At 42.8% G+C, this 19,602-nt stretch overlaps 1 non-coding gene across 1 annotated transcript; it reads right to left on the reverse strand.

The window, feature by feature from the left end:
• Positions 1–12,872: 12,872 nt before the first annotated feature.
• LOC131217786 (small nucleolar RNA R71) lies at positions 12,873–12,979 on the reverse strand. Its single transcript, XR_009157376.1, has one exon. It is a non-coding gene; the product is annotated as a small nucleolar RNA R71 (small nucleolar RNA).
• Between the last annotated feature and the right edge of the window lie 6,623 nt (positions 12,980–19,602).

Here is a 19,602-nt window from a genome sequence, read left to right on the forward strand (position 1 = left end):
TGGATTTCGGCTTCAGGTGTCTGTACCATTTTCGCGTGGCTCCTGACAAAGTCAGGAAGAATGCTCTGCACATCACTGAGCCTGAAGCCCTGTGAAGCTCCATCCAGAGTCTAAAAGACTCCAGATGCTCGGTCGGATCTCCAGATCCAGAGTAAGGGGTGATTTGGGGCATTCGGAACCTAGACGAAAGTTGAGACTTTATGATGTCCTTAGTAAATGTGGGCTCGACTTCCTATAGCAATGCATCAATAGAGGGAGGGGCCTTCGCTCGGTATGCCTGTTGGATGTATCCGAGCTGGTCTTGAATCTCCCTCAACGTTGCTTCCCATGGGACTTTGCTTTCTGTTGTACCCTCCGGAGCCTTTTCATGTTTCTTCTTCTCCATAGTGTGGCACAGATTGGACTCGATGAGCTCAGTTACTTCCACGGTTTGTGAGTGGATGCACTTGCTTCATGTCGGTCAATCCTTCACCACATACGAGTCGCGAGGCGGTTATAAAGGTTGAGGCTGGGCAGAAGTTGCTTCCAATGTCGCGCCCTGGTTGGGGAGGGGGTGTTGTTCTAATATGTGCATGATTCGATCGACATTTTCGTCCAAGGCCTCGATCGACTTGGTTAATTTTTTAGAGAGAAGAGCCACCCTCCTCGATTCCAAGACCTCTGCGCAACCACCGATGAATAGAGGTCAGGCTGAAGATTTGACCACATCATTTGGGAGGTCTCAGGCTGGTCCTCTGATACATGTATTAGCTCAATAATGGCAGCTAGAGCCTTTTTCTTTAGCCATTACTGGGCAGATGAAAGCTGATGATTCTCTTTATGTAAAGGGAATTTTTAAGGTGGCTTTATTGTCGTTCCCATAGACAGTGCCAAACTGTTGATGCTGAAATATGGTTATCCTTATTAGCGAGCCTTCCACTTGCAATTTAATGGAGAACAAGGGAAGTCCTACCTCACTTCGTGCGAGCCGCTAAGTACTTGCAATTTAATGGACAATAAGAGAAGACACTGGAGGTGCCGGTTAAGGCAGAGGACCCTCCGATGCCTAAGTCATGCGTATGGACTCGCTTAGTAGAATTGGAATAGTTGTTTGTACCTTTTACCCATGACAAAGGATGTATTTATAGGCTTTTTAGGCAGTCTGCATATTTGAGTTGATTTGTTGAAGGAGTCGTATTGAAGTCGGACTCTAATTTCAAGAATATATCCGACGTCACCTTGATTGGCATGATTTTCGGCGAAGATCTCAGGAGGTAATCCCACCCGTATATGCAGAGGATTCTTTTTTCTATTCCGAAGTTGAGGTCGGTACCCGAGGTCGAGGTCGATCTCTGAGGTCGTGTCGGTATTTGAGTTCGTTACCTGAGGTTGGGAAAGGGGGCCAAAGTGACAATTGAGACCGAGGTAAAAAGTACCCATCAAGGTCAAGGTCAGTATCCGAGGTCGAAGTCGGTACCTAAGGGTGGGTCGGGGGCTAAAGTGACAACTGAGGCCAAGGTAGAAAGTAGCCGACATAAAAAATCAAAGTGATTTTCCAGCCCTCAAGCAATATATAAAGTCACCGAGTCTCGCTGTTCAGCTCATCTGTCTCATACATTTGTTTAGCTCTATTTTACCTATAACAATACTTACAATGTTCATCTCATGTTAAAGGCAATGGTATAATAGCATGTTATTAATATTACTTGCATGTAGATAGGGTTTTGTTTGTAAGCAACAGTTGTACAGTATTTTGTCAAAGGTACAGGTGGTGTCTTCCCACCTTTCCTTAAAAATTAAAAAATAAAAGAAAATTAAAATAAAAATTAAAAAAAATTCCAACTTTTCCCTCTATTGTTAGAGGAAAAAAAAAAAAATTAAAAAGAGAAAGCTTCAGGATACCAAGCAAAGCGTGATAGATGATATATATCGGCACTAAAAATTACTTAGAAAGTGCATAGCAGGGATATATCATGCTTCTAATATAGCTAGATGGCGAACCAAAATGTATGCTTATTTAATTATCTATAAGATCGGTTAACTATTATTGGAAAATTAAAAATGAAAAATATTCAATCATCATTTTTCAATGGACAAGTTTGCATGGGATCAGAGTTTATGATTGACCAACCAATCTAATTTTGCTGTTATAACTTGAGTTAATGTATGACGTACGTACAGTACAGAGTGCCTGCGTATCAACTGTCATGCACTGCCAAATTACGGTGGCAGGCAGCTGTCCTTATGTGACCCACAGGCACATGGGTGGGGTGCATGGTATAGGGAACGGATTGGCTACTCCCCCTGACACCAGCCAATGGCTGGTGGTCGGTGCTATGTGGGCCACACCATGATGTATTTGTTTCATCCATGCCATCCATCTATTTTTAAAGATCATTTTACGGTATAATTACAAAAATGAGTTATATCCAATCTCAAGTGGACCACATTGCAGGAAACAGTGTTGAATGAGGGTCGACCATTAAAAACATTTTGGGGGCCATAAAAGTTGTGGATCAAGCTGATATATTTTTTTTATCTTCATCTGGGCCTGTATGACCTAATCAACAGATTGGATGTCAAATAAACAGTATAGTGGGCCATAGGAGAAGTTTAATGGTTGATATCCAATCACTATTGTTTTCATGTGGTGTGGTCCACCTGAGATTTATATCCCTCTCATTTTTAGGATCAAAAAATAAAATGATCTTTAAAAATGGATGAACGAAATGGATGAAACACATACATCATGGTGGGGCCCACAGAGTACCGAACACCAGCCACGGAGCTGGTGTCAGGGGGAGTAGCCAATCCGTTTCCCATGGTGTATGACTTTTATTATGGCTACTAGCTGCATAGCCGCCTGTGGCCCACCGACACATGACTGCGTGAACTGGCATGCACTGCCAAATTACGGTGGCAGGCAGCTGTCCTTATGTGACCCACAGGCACATGGGTGGGGTGCATGGTATATGACTTTTATTATGGCTACTAGCTGCATAGCCGCCTGTGGCCCACCGACACATGACTGCGTGAATCGATTGAGACATGACACTGCACACTCACCAGACAATCTCTCTCTCTCTCTCATGACTGCGTGAATCGATTGAGACGTGACACTGCACACTCCCCAGAAAATCTCTCTCTCTCTGTGTGTGGAAATGATAAGTGGCCCAAGAAATCAGGGCTAGAAGATATATGATGGGTTACTATATGGTCCCCCCTCCCATACTCTCTCTGGAGATGATAGGGACAAGATATTGGGGCCAGAAGAGCACGAGTAGGTGGCCATACAGGACAGGAATCCTCTACAACATCAAAGCTATCTGGGGTCCACCATTGTGTGTGTTAAATTCACTCCGCCAAAAATAAGCTAGATTCATAACTTAGGTAGGCCACACCATAGGTAACAATGGAGATGCAACTCCAACCATAGATTTGGATGTGGGGCCACCATAGTGGAATCGCCCAGATCAGATTAGGCGAGATCCTAAACTCAGCCAAGACGACCCTTACTGTGGGGCCACCTGGATGTATGCATTCTTTATCCACGCAGTCTTATCTGTTTTTCCCATGGCATCTTAGGGTATTATCTGAAAAATGTAGCTGATGCAAAATTATCAGGTGGACCATACCATGCGAAAACAGTGGTGATAAGGTCCCGTAAGTAAAGAGGATGAAGGCAAAAAAAAAAAAAAACATGCTTGATCCAAATCTTTTATGGCTTATTAATGGTTAATCACCACTATTTCATATGGTTTGTTCGACCTAATGATTGCATCTGCTTCAGTTTTCGTATAATGACCTAAAATGACATAGAGAAATGACCTGATAATTGAATATGCTTCATTTTTGGGATAATGCCCTAAATGGAGGAAAGGATGGACGACATGGATATTATACAGTGAGTGTGTGTGTGGGTAATCCCAAGGTAACGCCCACACCGTCTTGAGTGAGTCTAGGGTCTCACCTAATCTACTACCGGTATGAAGTGGAGATACAAGAATTAGCCAAATTTAACCCAAAGATCGTGACATGAGATTCCTCAACTGATGAATGAGGTGGATGTAACACACATTAAGATGGGCCCAAAGATCTAAGTGTTGCATGGTCTTCCTATTACGAAAGTGGACCAAAGCCTATGTAACTCAGTATGATTAAGCGTACTAAGGGCAGACATTCAAGCTTGATCCGTTATCTATGAGCACGAGTGGGACCTTGAAATTTTCATAACAGACTGCTATGTTTAATGAGCGCCCATGTTTGTGTCCTTTTGGGGGCAACTCATCATTAGAGAAAGTGATGGCTTGCATACTCGCGACCATTTCAGGAGGTACGTCAGGGGAGATATGTGCATCATTCAATGTTTTCGCAAAGATTTCTCGATGCGATCTTGATGTAGATAAGAGTTCCCAAATAGAAATTTGTGCGGGGATGGATTTGAGTTAGGCCACTTTGTCGTAAGCAGCATCGGCTTTATGGGTGACTCCTAACAAAGTTCCTTGAATTTCTTTTAAATTCTGGTTATCTCTCCTGAAATACATCCCGTTGTTGCCCACTTCAGTGCATTTTGGGTAATGCCATGGGACTGCCTTTGGGTTGTACGAGGGAACCATCATTTCTTCTAGATATATCATTGGTTCTTGAGGTTGAGAGGTTGCAGTTGGAACTATTTGTGGTGGACTTTATGATTTCCCTTAGAGTGTGGCCGAATCTTGTTAAGTTTTGGCAATGGAGTTTTCTTCCTCCTCCTGAGGTGTGGGAGGGCTTTGGGCATATGTCAGTTGGTGAGGCATTAGGGAACTTGGTGTTTGGACTAGGGGTGCCCCTTGTAAGGTTAACGAGGCTAGATCAGGGAGGCCTATTGGAACAATGAGGGGTTCGAAATCTGACCTGTTTGGATCTGCTAAGATTGGAGCTGAATGTGCCCCTTGGGGAGCAAGGTGTTGAGGATGTGACCTGGTGGGCGCTGGGGGTGCCCCTTGAAAGATGAGAGACTGAGACCTATTGGGTGCTACTTTGATGCAGATGAGAGGCTGCACTGTTCGTGTTGCTTCAAGGAAAATGAGAGGCTGTGTTGTTGGTGCTGCTTCAAGGAGTACTTGTGGCCCAGGCTGTGGCGCTTATTGGTATCCCCATGTTCGAGTTGCTATATCGGGTAGGATTGCTTGTATGAAATAATGTAGGAAGGAGTACGTGCGGCGCCCTCCCTCAATGTGATTGACAGTAGAGGGGCTGGATGTACTGGGTCCCACTTGATGCGACGACAGAGGATTTTGGAGAATGTTAGCCTAAGCCGTATTGTTAGCCTGTGGGGTGATTGTAATTTTCTAGCTTTCGATTAAATCCTAGACCGCATGTTTCAAAGTGAAGTAGCGGTCTGTTAGATGGCCAGGAGCCTGGTGATATGCGCAATACTAATTTTCATTGTATCTTGGTAGCAGGGGATGGGGCGGAAGTCGAGGTTGGAGTGGTGTTAAAAGTTACTTTTGCATTAACATTGTCAGAACCTGACTGTATGTTTGTGCTAAAGGGATAAACTTCCTGCCTAGCATTGCCTATTTGTATAGGTTTTGCGCATTTCCCCTGGGTTGTTGCTGTTGTTGAGGCGGCTGTGCCTAATGTCCCTGCTGGGCTTGCTGTGGTTGGTATTGTTGGTTCGGTGGCTGGTACTTCCTATTTTGTTATGACTTTGGTCGTGGAGCGTACTGATTGCATTGAGTTTTGGCGACGATATTGTTGACCTCTGTGGTACGTTGCGTGGGAGCAGTACTGTTTCCATTCCCATATTCAACAGGTTTCCCCTCAACTTTATTTCTTTTGATTGAGGGGGCCTGATGCGGCTATGGAGAAATGGTTTCGGCTTTGATCCCGGCTTCCACCTGTTCCCCGGCTCGGATGAGTAGAGAGAAATTTACGTATGGATATGAGATTAGATATCCTGAAATGTTGGGATTTTCCGAATGCACGATCATGGATATCTGCTCTTCCTCATCGATGGGGTTTCTCATTTGAGCTGCCATGGCTCGCCATCGCCCTACATATGCTGATAAGGACTTGTCGCTTTTTTGTCTCAAGACAGCCAGGTCAGACCTTCTTGGAGCCATGTTTAGGTTATATGAAAATCTGTCAATGAATGCCTGAGAGAGTCTTTCCCAGGTTTTAATTTGATGGCTGTCCAGTGAAGTGTACCAATCCAAAGTGTCGCTTTTAAGGGACTTCTGGAAGAACTGTATCAAGGCTCCATCATTCCCTATTATCGCATTGAGTTCCCAACAAAATGCTTTTAGATGTACAATGGGGCACCCGCTACCATCATATCTTTTAAATTTGGGTACCTCAAAGTTTGGAGGTACCCGAGCATCCGGGAAGGGACACAGATCCCTGAACTTGGTGAATGGGTGATCCACTCCTTGCTGCCTCTGGAGTTGACTTTGTACCATTTGCAATTGTTCTCGCAGTTCCTCGATTTCTGACTTGCTTTGTTGTGGACATCTTGCCCATTGATGTAGGGCTTGTGTTGCTTCCTCTTCGAATGGGTCGAGAATGGGGGGTTGTTGGAAAGAAGATGGACTCCCGGTGGTGGGAGGTAGCTGGAATTGAACACCGCTCTCTTTCGGAGGAGGGTATGATGTTCGAAAATAGCTCCCGCCTATGGTGTTTGCCAATTCCGGAATATTACTCTCGTTAGGGGGAGTGAATTGGACTCGAAACTGGCCCTCTTCGTGGGCATCCGCCAGTTCTTGTCTATGGTTCCCGTTAGGAGGAGCTTGTGTTGTAATCTGATTGTTGTGATGTGCTGAGTAGAGATGTGTGGGAGGGTTGCTCCCATTTGCTGGTTGCTGTTGATCCTATGCTGACTCTTCTGGGAGAGGGAGAACAGGATTTGCTGAAGGAATGAGGGAAAAGGCAAAAGGGATCTGAGGGATTGAGTTGTTCTGTATGCTAGGCTGCATCGCCTGCGTGTTTGGTACTACACTTGGTACCAGGCGAAGTAGTAACTCTTGTAATGCCTTGAAGTTTTGGGACATTTCATTCAAGGCTGCTATAACTGGCAAATCTATTTGTATTGCTAGTACATGGATTGGCTCTGATCGATGTTGATGGTTCAGAAGCTGGTGGAGCCGCCAGTTCTTCATCATGGGTGGCCTGAAAAGTCATGGTTGCCCGGGATCAAGTGGTCATGATTCAAATTGATGCCTAATCAAGTATAAGCCAAGGATTGATTGATGGTTTATGTATGAATGCAATGATGATGTCCCTTGAGACTGGAGAGCCACACACTTTCGAGTCAGGTCTCAGTTAGTGCATTTTAGCAGCTCCCCAGTGGAGTCGCCACTCTGTAGACACTGAAAAATCGGCGCCTATGCAAATTTGGCGTATTTTTATGTGGTGTGAAAAGGTGGGGTTAGCAGGATGATTTGTGGATGTTGGAGTCATCACTAGCTAATTAATCTCAGAATCCCGCGATCAGCTAGAACCCATGGAATACGTAAGGTTGGAGAAATTCGAAGACTCTCCTACCTTAGATTGACCCTTGGTTTGCGATCTGGGATTCCGTATAAGGGACATTGGTTACAAAGAGGGAAGGTGTTAGGCAACCTCTATTCCCGCACGAACGTGCGGTCTCTACTTTGTGTGGTGAAACAATCTCAAGGGATGGATGATGTTGTGGAGATAGGACTAGACACACACATGAATTTTTGATGTGGCAAGATCCGAGATTTCGGCAAGCCACAGAGCATACGTCCAATGACGTGTCTAGAAGGCAGATGTGATGATGCTTATGTAAAAAGGTAAAGAAGAATGGACTAGATTACTAGGAATTTCAGATGAGATTGAGAAGGTTAGGAGAGGCTAACAGATGACTAAAAAAATCTGATCTTGGAGGCTTGTGAGCTCTCCCTCACCCTCACTCTCTTCCTTTCTCTTCATCTCCCTCTCACTTAAGCTTGGAAACGAGAAGTGGTTGTTGTGAAATGTGAAGAGGAGAGGGCTATTTATAGCCTTCTCCAATGGCAATGCGGTAATTTCTGGGTTTGAGAGGGGTAAATGATGACATGGCAAGTGGTGAATGGTTGAGGGAAGAGGAATGCCACGTGGTGCACTCTCATTGGCTCTTGGGATTGGTAAAACAGTAAATAAAGTCGGATGGGGGGTAATTTCCGAAGAAAGTTGAATTTTAGATGCTGGGACAGTTGTCCCTAGAATATCACAAGCGGGCCGCGAGCGGCGGCACTCCAAGTATCGCCAGCGGTAGTTAAACTACCGCCTGGGAAGGGCTCGGGCCGGACTCAAGCGTGTGGGTTTGTTTAGTATACTAGTTCATTCGATAGTCCTCTTTTTGGGGTTTTAGGGTTCAGATAAGTGGACTTAGGTTTGGGTAAAGGACTCAGATCAGGGTATAGTGTATAGGCGGGGGCTGTATGTGGGTTGAACGGTTTGGATTAGGGTTTTAGGTTGCGGATTGGGAATTTGAGGTTTGGGTTAGGATTTTAGGTTAGGTTTCGGTTTAAGCTGGGATGGGTTTAGGATTTAATCATGATTCCCAGATTGTCTTTAGTCTTCTCAAGATGTTTGCCTGGGTGGGGTGTCTACACCTGTCATCTGGGGCTGAGTCAAATGGTAAGGCCAAGTAGGGAATCTTGCGAGCTACGTTTCCGCCTTACCTGTCAACTGAACCACTTCATTAACGATCCTGACCGGGTGCATCTGAACTAGGTCATGAATTATCAATCGTAAATTGTCAATGAACTGTGATACCTTTTGTAAGTCATTTCACGTTGCAAATCGCTAAAATTCTACGGTAAAATCTGTGATGGTTTGGTTCTTCTGTTGGCAATTTTAGTATTCTGTCGAGCACGTGATCGAAGAAGGCGTCTCATCCATGACCATGATCAGATAGACGCCTTATTCTGTCGAGCACGTGAGAGTTGTAATTGCTCCTAACATGCAGAAGCACTAAATTTTAATTTGAATGTTAACAATTTCACCTTTTAATGTTCCGACACATTTATATAATCAAAATATCATTTTACTTCAGCTAACCAATCGGGGAAACATTCTATACGTAATAAGCCATTAAAACTGGAAAGTTTAGTCTTATCTCGATAGTTTCTTTTAACATGATCAAGTCGATTGTCTCCATGTAACGATCATCGGGTAACGCCATCATTGATGTCATTGTCATTGGATCTTTACTCATCTGGGGTAGCCTTATCTTCTGGGAATGCTTTACGGAAATTAGGGTTGTGCCGTATAGTGACCATGGGCAGCTGAGCATTACCTTGGGCTCGGAGAGGAATTAATGTATCTACAATATGGTCGAAGTTTGTTTGCATCCCTTGCATGGTCAACTAATTTTTTCCGTGGAAAGTTTTCATTCTTCCCAATAGATAACGAGTACCTAATCACCGTCTACAAGATTTTGGTTCATTCATTATTAGTTGTTGAGGGTCAAATATTGCATATCAGACCCAGTTGTTACCTAGATTTATGAACATGGTACCATTTAATAGCCCATTTTAATCATATTTCTGTTGCAAGGTGGAATTGCGAGTTGGGACTGGATCGGGATGCTAAAAGCATGGAATTAACGTTCCGAAGACACCAGAGCAAGGGACACACTCCAGAGAACCAAGTCTGAAGAATTTACATGCCGGGGATCTGAGAAAATCAAGTCATTCACGTTAAAGAGGCCCGAAATTGGTGAAGAATGCAAGATCACATAGTTCCCGCCATCTGATTAGCTCAAAAATGCATGCATGGCCTGAGGGCCATAAATTAACCGTATATATCAAATTTCAGCCCTCAGATCACTATGGAAGTGGCCCAACAGTTAGATCAGCCCATATAATAGCGATTTGGGGCCCACCTGATCTCTGGATATGCCTTGATTTTGGTCTCATCTCCTTAAATTAGATGGACAGAGCGGATTTCTGTAAAACATCAAGGTGGGGCCCACTTTACATGGCCGGTGCACACAGCAGGTGTACGCCCGCTATGCACTGGACCAGGGTCTCTCGGTCAACAAAGGAGACCCATCTCCTTCTCCTTCTCGAGCGCGGACAACCAGCGGACGCACCAGCGTCCGCCGATCTCACGTAGTGGGGCCCACCCTTCATTCAGATCGTCCATCTGAACCATTCATTCACTCCAGAGGTTAGGCATGACCATGGTCTAGGTGACAGAATCCCGGAAGACAACTGATATCGGACTTCAGCCGGAAAACGGAAGATAGACGGTGCAATGAAGAAATCCGTGGGCCACACCAAGTTTAATCCGAAACCAGCCATTCCCACTTGGTTTTTCATTCTTCATTCAGTAGAGGGAGCGGATTTTCCTAAAGACATCGATCCCGCGCCCCACCATCAGCACAGCGCAAGGAATTGCGGAGACTCTGCGTCCGGGAAACCGGGAATTCCGGGCCGTTCCTTGATCAAGATTGCGATCGGATCAGCAATCCAAACCGTTCAAACTCATCAACATGGAGCCGTGATCATCACCATGGAGGCCGAAAAAGGAGATGGATGGCCATCCGTTCCAAAACAGTCCGAAAAGTAAATAGTCATGCGTTCTCTTCGCATAAACGCCTGGCCTTCCGCACCGACTCCAGGAGTTTCGCACTCCAGTAAAGCTTCCGGCTTCCTTTACTTATAAAAGGGAGAGAGAGAGGACATCAGAGGGGAAGAAAGAGCGGGTGGTGGCTTGGCTCGTTTTTTTGGGACGACTGAAGTTTTTCATGGCTGGGGAGGCTGGACGTGAGGAGCTGGAGGCGGCTGTGGAGCAGCGAAGGGGCTGGACCTCGGTTGGAAAGAGGGAGCTGGGTGGCTGCACATGAGCAAGGCTTGGGTTGGACATGGTTTCTTCTTTTTCTTTTCTTCTTCTTCTTTTGTTTATTTTGAATATTAGCCTAAACATGCCCGTGATCGGCTAAACCTCCTAGCTAGGGCTAAGAGGTGAAGCTTGTAGTCTGACGGGAGAATTTATGCATGTGCCTTTCGTGTAGATTGAAGGGATTTTGATTTAATTTTGCTATGGGAATATTTTTGATTTTTTAATGGTCTGTTGTGACTGAAATTACAATGGATCTGCAATGGCTTTGAGTATTTCTTTTTCCTTAATTTGATTATGACGTCAGGAAGCGCTGTTGTTCACCATCGTCTCCCGGGCATGGTTGGATGACAGTATCCTTCCTAACCTTCATAATCATCTGATTGGTTGGTAATTAGTTTAATTCTGTTGTTGACTTTGTCTCCTGGGCATGGTTTGGTGATGGAATCCGTTCTAGTTCATATACCTTTCATCTCTTTGAAAATTATATCAGAGGAAGTTCAGTTTAAGTTTCATGATTTTTGAAGCAGGCATAAAGATCTCCCTGATCTCTACAAGTGGATCCTCTGAATCCCTAGTTTCTTATCTCTAATTTCTCTCAAGTTTTAGATTAATATTTCACCATTATTCCCTCAAATTCATTGGATTTAGATTTCATCTTAGGCTAGTTCTATTTCTACCTAGTTTCAGGTAACGTACAAGTATCAGTCCCTTGGGATTCGACCTCGGTCTCACCGAGTTTATTACTACATCACAACCCTATACTTGGGGAGTGAACAAGTTTTTGGCGCCGTTACCGGGGATTGACGATTGTGATTTTCTGAAATTAATTAGGTTTAGAAATAATTTATGATTAGAATTTGACTAACTTTAGTTGTAGACTTTTATTTGATTTATAGAACTAACTTGTTTGTTGTTTTGTAGGATCCTGACATAAGTTTCTAAATTGGTAATTCCTTCCTAATCTCTCTACTTTTTCTACTTTTTAGAATTAGGGTTTAAATTTTGAAAATTTTTAATTCTAGTATTTTTCTATTTTTAGGAAGTAGTTTATTTTTAGAAACTTTCCTCTTTTATTTTTAGAAACTTTCTAATTTTAACTCTTTTAGAATCTAACTTTGTTTCCTAATTTATTTTTAGAAATTTTCTACTTGTGGAATTTTTGTTTAGAAACTAACTTTCCTATTGTGTAGGCCTTTAAGATAGAAATTTCTAATTCGGTAAGTTCTTTCTCTCTACTTTCTATCTTTCATATCTCTTTTTAATTTACTTTTTAGTTTAAGACTTTCTTCTTTTAGAAATTAGTTCACTTCTATCTTCATTTGTAAGGATTTTCTAATTCTAGACATTCTCTTTAGAACTAACTTGTTTGTTTTCTTTTGCAGGTCCTTAACTTAGGGGCTTCAATTTGGTAATTTCTTTCCAACGCTCTCTTTCTTTCTAGATTTTCTTTCCCTTTCTTAGGATTAGGTTTTGAATTTAATTGAGGGCTGTGAGTGTTTCATGCCCAAGTAGGCCTGTGACAACACTCGACGTCTCTTGACTGAAGGAGGATTGGTTGAGGGGTTGACTATCCATCGCAGGACTAGACACCACTCGAAATCCCCTGAGTTAATTGAAGTTATGGCTAAAGACCAACCTCCTCTACTTCCAGCCAGGGTGGAGGATACCCAAGATGAGAATGATGTGCATCAGGCATTCTCGCCTCGTACTTTATGAGATTATCTACAACCGGCGGGAGTGAGTACGCCCTCATGCATGATTTTTCCTGAAAACACAGGACAAATGGACATCAAGCCAGGAGTTATCCAACTCCTTCCCAAATTCCATGGACTTGAATCAGAAAGTCCATATTTATATTTGAAAGAGTTCGATGAGATTATAGCTACATTATATTTTCCTAATGTATCTGAGGATACAATCAGGCTGAAACTCTTTCCTTTTTCCTTAAAAGAGAAGGCTAAGACGTGGTTACATTCACTGCGTCCTAGATCCATTGGCAAATGGAACGACATGCAGAGGGAATTCATAATTTTTTTTTCCCACATCATAAAACGATTACCCTCAGAAAAGCAATCATGAACTTTGCCCAAAAGGAAGATGAAACATTCTTCCAATGTTAGGAAAGGTTCAAAGATTTGGTCAGTTCATGCCCACAACACGGATTTGAAACGTGGCGCATTACAAATTTTTTCTATGATAGACTAACATCTTCCATGCGCCAAATGGTCGAGACAATGTGTAATGGAGAGTTCATTAATAAAGATGTCGACGAGGTATGGGACTACCTCGACAGTCTGGCTGAAAAAACACAATCTTGGGACTATTACCCAAAATCAAACACCACGTCTAGGCCGACTCAATTAAAGGAGAAAGGTGGATTATATCTCTTGAAAGAAGAGGATGATCTCAAGTGTAAAGTGACTACACTCATAAGGAAAGTTGAGGCCATGGAAGGAAAGAAGGATAAGGTAAATGAAATTGTTTGCGGCATCTGTGATTGCAACATTCATACAACTGAAAATTGTCCTACAATACCCTCCTTTCGAGGAGTGTTGAATGAACAAGCTAATGCCATAAACAACTATCAAAAACTTTTTACTGGACCTAACTCCAATACGTACAATCCTGGTTGGAAAAATCATCCAAACTTTAGTTGGAGGAATGGACAAACGGCTACCCCTCAAGGTTTCTTCAATCAAAATCCAAACCAAGTGAAACCTCAAGAGGAACCGGTTCAAAATTCCATACAAGAGCTGGCTCAGGCAATGCGGGGAATTACAGATTTTATGCAAAAGATAGATTCTCGTATGACGGTTATAGAAAAGGGGATGCTTCCTACACAACCTCTCCCCAACCCTAAACCACAGTACGAGATTAGTGATCCCAGCTCTTCAAATCAGATGGGGCACACTAAATCCATCACCACTCTTAGGAGTGGAAAGATCATTGATAAAACTCTTCTGGTTAGGCCCGAAAAGCCTGAAGAACCAGAAGAGGACAATAATGATGGATCTAGTGATGCCCCGCAAAAATTAGAACCGGAACTTCTAGGGAAGCCAGTTGCTCCGTTCCTCCAACGGTTGGTTTCACCAAAACTTCTCTCTAACTCTCAGGATATCCTAGAGGTGTTGAAACAAGTGAAAGTCAACATTCCTCTACTTGATGTCGTGAAACAGATACCTTCATATGCCAAATTCCTGAAAGACTTATGCACGACCAAACGACGGCAGAGTATTCAAAAGAAGATCTTCTTGACCTAGAAAGTGAGTGCAATCCTAAAGCAAGACGTGCCACAGAAATTCAAGGATCCCGGTAGCCCAACCATATCATGTGTAATCGGGGACCATCGAATCATGCACTTCTTGACTTAGGAGCGAGCGTCAATCTGATTCTCTACGTGGTATATAAACAGTTAGGTTTGGGTGAATTAAAACCCACCCTAACCACACTACAACTTGCTGATCGCTCTGTTCGTGTACCAAGAGGGATAATTGAGGATGTGTTGGTCCAAGTTGATAGATTTTACTACCCTGTAGATTTTATCATCCTAGACACCGAACCCATCAATAACATGAGCACTCAGATCCCCGTCATTCTTGGTCGCCCATTCCTTGCCACCTCAAATGCAATTATCAATTGCAGGAATGGTGTCATGACTGTCTTTTGAGAATATGAAATTGGAGTCAAACATCTTTTTCAATAACGGCAGAAACTTAGAGGAGGATGACGATTTCCACGACATTAACATGATTGATTCTTTAGTGGAAGATACGACACCTCTGACCTTATCCTCTGACTCTCTAGAGACGTGCCTGGCCCACTCCCATGATTTTAATGATGACATGATTAGGGAGACATGTGCCTTACTTGATACTGCACCGGTACTTGAAGTTAACCGGTGGAGGCCACAATTCGAAGAATTGCCACAAACCGATGTAGTGCCTCTATTGTCTAACCTCAAGCCACCGAAACTTGACCTAAAATCTTTGCCCTCTGATTTGAAATACGCCTATTTAGGTCAAGATGAGACATACCCGGTGGTGATCTCTGCCTACCTGGAGAAAGAACAGGAGAGCATGCTCATATCTACTCTCATTGAGCATAAAGGAGCCCTGGGATGGACGATAGCGGACCTCAAGGGAATCGATCCCTCGATTTGTACTCACCGCATATATCTTGAGGATAATGCAAAAACCGCTCGGTAACCACAACGTCGACTAAATCCAAACATGAAGGAAGTGGTTAAGGCCGAGGTTCTTAAGCTATTGGACGTGGGTATCATATACCCTATATCTGATAGTGAATGGGTGAGTCCAACTCAAGTGGTCCCTAAGAAGTCCGGAATCACCATCGTAGCCAATGCTAATAATGAACTCGTGCCAACTAGAGTCACTACTGGTTGGAGAATGTGCATTGACTACAGGAAGTTGAATACCGTCACGAGGAAAGACCACTTTCTTTTACCATTCATTGATCAGATCCTGAAAAGGTTAGTTGGTCATTCCTATTATAGTTTCCTTGATGGGTATTCGGGCTACAACCAGATAGAGATAGCCCCTGAAGACCAAGAAAAGACCACATTTACATGTCCCTGCAGCACCTTTGCTTATCGAAGGATGCCATTCGGACTATGTAATGCCCCTGCCACCTTTCAACGATGTATGCTTAGTATCTTTTCTGATATGGTGGGGCAATATCTAGAGGTCTTCATGGATGATTTCTCTGTTTACGGTCCATCTTTCAGTAAATGCCTGGAAAGTTTTAAATGTGTGCTGAAAATATGTGAAGAAAAGAACTTGGTACTTAATTGGGAGAAGTGCCATTTTATGGTTCAGAAGGGAATTGTCCTTGGGCATATTATCTCGTCCAAGGAAATTGAGGTAGATAAGGCAAAAATCGATCTTATTTCTAACCTACCTCCACCCAAGAACATCAGAGACGTGCGATCCTTCTTAGGACACGCAGGATTTTACAGGCGATTCATAAAGGACTTTAGTCTCCTCTCTCGTCCTTTATGTAATCTTCTTCAAAAGGATGCTCCGTACGAGTGGACTGAACAATGCTAGGAAGCTTTTACCAAGCTTAAGGGCACGTTAACCACTGCACCTATCATGCAGCCACCCGACTGGAGCCTTCTTTTTGAGCTTATGTGCGACGCTTCTGATTATGCTCTTAGAGCGGTTCTAGGCCAGAAAAAGGATAAGAGACCCTACGTCATCCATTACGCGAGTAGGACTTTAAATCCGGCTCAAGTGAACTACTCAACTACGGAAAAAGAACTCTTAGCCGTAGTGTTCGCCTTGGACAAATTTAGGTCCTACCTGATCGGATCCAAGATCATTATCTATACAGATCATGCGGCACTGAAGTATCTTCTTTCTAAGAATGATTCTAAGCCCCTCCTGATACGATGAATCCTTCTACTTCAAGAATTTGATTTGGAAATTAAAGATAAAAAGGGAGTAGAGAACGTAGTGGCCGATCATCTGTCTCACCTTAATACCTCTGATTCCCCTGAGACGACCCGTATCAATGACATGTTCCCTGATAAACAACTGTTCAGAGTCTCCCATTCACCTTGGTTTGCTGATATTGCTAATTATCTTGCTACAGGTGTCATACCAACATAGTGGACTGCGCAAGATAAGAAGAAATTCTTCACCGAGGTACGCAACTTTTTTTGGGATGATCCTTATTTATTTAAATATTGCCCAGACAAAATCCTAAGGAGATGTGTACCAGACGATGAGCATCAAAGTGTCCATCTCCTTCTGTCACTCACAGGCCTGTGGTGGTCACTTTTCTGCTAAAAAGACCACGGCCAAGATTCTACAGTGTGGCTTTTACTAGCCCACTATGTTTAGAGACACTCTTGAGTTTTACAAAGCTTGTGAGTGTTGTAAGAAATTGGGAGCATTATCCCGTCGAAATATGATGCCCTTGAATCCCATCCTTATCATTGAAGCATTTGATTGCTGGGGCATCGATTTCATAGGACCATTCCCTCAATCGTTTGGAAATCTGTATATTCTGCTCGCCATGGATTATGTCACTAAATGGGTCGAAGCGATTTCGTGTCTAACTAATGACCATCGCACGGTCATTAAATTCCTAAAAGAAAACATCCTTTCTCGATTTGGAACGCCTCGAGCCATCATTAGTGATGGGGGCTCACACTTTTGTAATAAACCATTTGAGAGCTTAATGAAGAAATACGGTATCTCTCATAGGGTGAGCACCCCGTACCACCCACAGACAAGTGGGCAAGCTGAGATTTCTAATAGAAAAATTAAACACATTTTGGAGAAAACGGTTAACCCTGATCGTAAGGATTGGTCAATCCGATTAACCGATGCCTTATGGGCATACCGTACTGCCTTTAAAATCCCTATTGGAATGTCTCCCTTTAGACTTGTCTATGGGAAAGCTTGTCACTTGCCTGTGGAGCTGGAACATAAAGAGTACTGGGCGATCAAAAATCTTAATTTCAATCTAGACAACGTTGGCTCGCTACGCAAACTTCAATTGAATGAACTTGAGGAAATCCGGAAGGATGCATACGATAATTCGAGAATTTACAAGGACAAGATGAAAGCATTTCATGACCAACACATTTTGCGAAAATCATTCACGCCTGGTCAGAAGGTCCTTTTGTACAATTCTCGATTACATCTCTTTCCGGGTAAGCTTTGATCTCGTTGGACCGGCCCTTACATTGTTGTTACTATTTTTCCTCATGGGGCCGTTGAGATAAGAGATCCCGACAATGGCAAGGAGTTTAAAGTCAATGGACATCGATTGAAACCATTTGTCGAGAAATTTGATTCAGAGGACATGTCCATGCCCCTGACTGCTCCTGTTTACCAGGATTGATCTCCTGGTCTGATGGAGGTATAGGTAGGTTTATCGCTTTCATAGGACTAGGGTAGTTGCTTTATTTGTCTGGCTGAAGACGGTAAACTTAGCGCTCCTGGGAGGTAACCCAGCTCTTCATTTCTTTTCGTTCTTATCATTAATTAGTTCTATGTTTGTGGGTAACATTACTGCAAACCCTCACGAGACTACAACTCGTCCATTAGGGGCAACCTAGGGGTTTAAAGGCTTGTTGCATACGCTAAATGCAATCGATAGCACCTACGAAAGTGGTATAGGTAGGATTTTTTTTTGTTATTTTTGTGTTACCTTCTCTCTCGTACTGACCGACACCTATACTGCGATCTCTTGGAAAGTGTCTCTCGATTCATCATCCAGGTACTATCTGCCTATCACTTCATATTTACTTTTCGTTATCCCAAGTGCATTGCATGCTCATATCATTTACATTGAGGACAATGTAGATTTTTGGTTGGGGGTTGAGGAGATCAGGTGACCTAATCAGCGTTTTCTTAGTCTTGAACAAAAATTTGTGAAATTTTTTAAAATTTTTCTAAAATTTTTTGTGAATTCGAAGTGATTTGATTTTGACATCCAGCTGTGACTTAGAATTTCAAGATACGTGATGTTGGTAATTTATGACTCTGGGATTCAGTTATCTATTAGAGTTCACAATTAAGTTCGAATGGTCACTCCATAATTAGAAGTTTCAAACATTGATTGAGTCATGATTTCACAGGACACATCTCGCTTACACATTAAGATTTCAGTTCGGCATTGAAGGGATAACTTGGTGCTCACTAAGCATGAAAAGAACCAGCCTGAGAGAATTGAAAGGATTGGGCGAATAATCTTCACCATAGGTTTGCTCCCTATAGGTGAAGGTTCAAGTTCCCAAGGTAACCAGTCGGAAAGGGGTAGGCAATAGTCTTCACCATAGGTTTGCTCCCTATAAGTGAGGATTCAATTCCCCTTCTTGGCGTTATTTAAAAAAAAAAAAAAATCAAAAATTAAAAGAATAAAAAGATAATGTGTATGGCGAAGTTGGGTTATTGTGAATTTTCTTATTGGTTACCGATAATATCTTTAAATAGAGAGGTGAATCTTAACGTTGATAAGTCGAGATTAGACTACACATCCATGGAATTCAATGTTTAGAATTTTTCTAATTCCTAGAATAATACTTTGAACTTGATTATGAAGTTTATCGTGCACCCGAGTCTAGGAGAAAGTAATACCCAACATTCATGAATCTGAGAAATGCTCATATCTGAATTATTCTGCAAAAATCACTCGAGTTTATAGAAATTGTTCTGTAATTCTCAATTTACTTTGCGCATATTTTGCTCGGGACTAGCAAAATGCGGGTTGGGGGTTGTGTTGAGGGTCAAATATTGCATATTAGACCCAGTTGTTGCCTAGATTTATGAACATGGTACCATTTAATAGCCCATTTTAATAATGTTTCTGTTGCAAGGTGGAATTGCGAGCTGGGACTGGATCGGGATGCTAAAAGCATGGAATTAACGTTCCGAAGACACCAGAGCAAGGGACACACTCCAGAGAACCAAGTCTGAAGAATTTACATGCCAGAGATCCGAGAAAATTAAGTCATTCACGTTAAAGAGGCCCGAAATTGGTGAAGAATGCAAGATCACATAGTTCCTGCCATCTAATTGGCTAAAAAATGCATGCATGGCCTGAGGGCCATAAATTAATCGTACATATCAAATTTCAGCCCTCAGATCACTATGGAAGTGGCCCAACAGTTAGATCAGCCCATAGAACAGCGATTTGAGGCCCACCTGATCTCTGGATATGCCTTGATTTTGGTCTCATCTCCTTAAATTAGATGAGAAGTCAGATGGACGGAGCGGATTTCTGTAAAACATTAAGGTGGGGCCCACTTTACAT

Source organism: Magnolia sinica, chromosome 10 (assembly GCF_029962835.1).
Source record: "Magnolia sinica isolate HGM2019 chromosome 10, MsV1, whole genome shotgun sequence".
In the NCBI taxonomy this organism is placed as follows: domain Eukaryota; kingdom Viridiplantae; phylum Streptophyta; class Magnoliopsida; order Magnoliales; family Magnoliaceae; genus Magnolia; species Magnolia sinica.